Raw genomic sequence first — 1,816 nt, 5'->3', positions numbered from 1 at the left:
TAGTCAAAAATGATCTATTCAATTCTGCATTTTTGTACATAAGAGCTGGGAGAACGACGTCAGCTGAAAGAAACAAAAAAACATAAATTTATGAGAGGACCAATTTAAGGGTAATGAATAAACATGAGAAAAAACATTTAAGTTACCGAAAGAAATATCTAATTCTGTATCAACATAACTTATTCCAAAGGCAAATAGTAGACATTCAACGATTAACGCCGGTAGACTAAATTTGACACCCTTTAGTTTCAATATTGAAGCAAGAAAGCTAGGATCAGCGGAAATATCTTTTGGATTAGGGGGGGGGGGGGGTAGGAAGATCTCGCTGCCAGGTTATAGGATATGGAGGAGGCCAAGGAAGGTATAAAAAGAAGAATTTATGTCTCCATTCTTCTTGTGCTGGGATTCTATTAAACAAAATAGCCTTAGGACGACTCTAAAATTTGAAAAGGCTATCTTCCACTTGGAAGAGTGAAAAAGTGATGGAACAAGCGAGGAGACAACGGAAAGTTAAGCAATCGAGAGACAGCAATGAAACTAGCTAGGATAGAGAAAGATTGAGGGATAAGTTGGTTTAAAGGTATGTTGAAATACACGCTAACCTCAACAATAAAGGGATGAAGAGGGAACTAGAAGCCAGACAAAACTTGTTCCCAGAAAATGGCAACGCTCCTTGGAGGTGGAAGATGGGGACGATCCTCGGGGGTAGGAAGAGCCAAGTATGAAGGGAAGCATAGTTTATTCGAAGTTTATAAGCTTCTGGTTCTTTGAAGTCAGAAGAGCAACGAGTGAACCATTCGGTATAAAAGGAAGAAGCCATTGTGAGGAGAGGAGTTAAAAGAAGAGGAAGAATTGCAAATCGAATAAGAAGAAGGAAAATCTCCAAGAGGAAGAAGATGATAAAGTAAAACCCCATTTTGCCCTTTTTCCCCTTTTCTAAAACCCTTACCCAATTATCGAGGAAGATAGCGTAGAAGATGACATTCCCAAGGAAGGGATTAAGTTTGGAAAAATTGAGGAATCCCGAGGAGGAGGATCATCCTAAACACTCAATAAGACCCGGTCAACTGAATCCGATTAATCGAGTATATCAAGTAGAGAGGGCGCACGGGTATCAGTAAGCACACTCAGACGTTAAGGACCGATCAAGCATATAGCTCAAAGAAATTTCATTCGACCTTATGGATCGAGCAAATGTGCATATAAAAGAGATAAATTTGGTCGGCTACTAAGCAAAGGAATAAATTCAATCGGCCACTAAGGGTCGAGTGAATATTTAGCTAATACGAGAGTACAGAAAATTCTCAGATAATTAAGGATCAAGCGAGCATATAACTCACACTACAAGAATTTCTGGATTTAACCACACCTAATAGACAACAGTTTTTCAAGAAATTATTGTCTTTTTTCCATTTAACAACAGTTTTATTGAAAACTGTTGTTGTTCATCATAATATTTTTTAAATAACAACAGTTTTTCAAAAAACTGTTGTCTAATGTGTGTCAAAGACAACAGTTTTAAAAAACTATTATCTTTTAGTGTTGCTTATGTGATAATATACAACAGTTTTATTAAACTGTTGTCTATTGAATGTTGTTGAATCCTAAAAACACAACAATTTTTTTAACTTCATGAAAAAAAACCTAAAATCCACTTCTCAACTCTTTCCACCCGAGCCCTAGGTTTTTCCGTCGCCGAGTCCTCCCTCTCCTCTCTCACACGATGCCGACACTGCCGAGCTCTCCCTTCCTTCGCAAAGCCGTCATCGTCTTGGCTTGAGGACAGATCGACAACGTCGTTGATCGAGGGAGTGCG

Source organism: Zingiber officinale, chromosome 5B (assembly GCF_018446385.1).
Source record: "Zingiber officinale cultivar Zhangliang chromosome 5B, Zo_v1.1, whole genome shotgun sequence".
NCBI lineage: Eukaryota > Viridiplantae > Streptophyta > Magnoliopsida > Zingiberales > Zingiberaceae > Zingiber > Zingiber officinale.
This window is presented reverse-complemented; position numbering follows the sequence as displayed.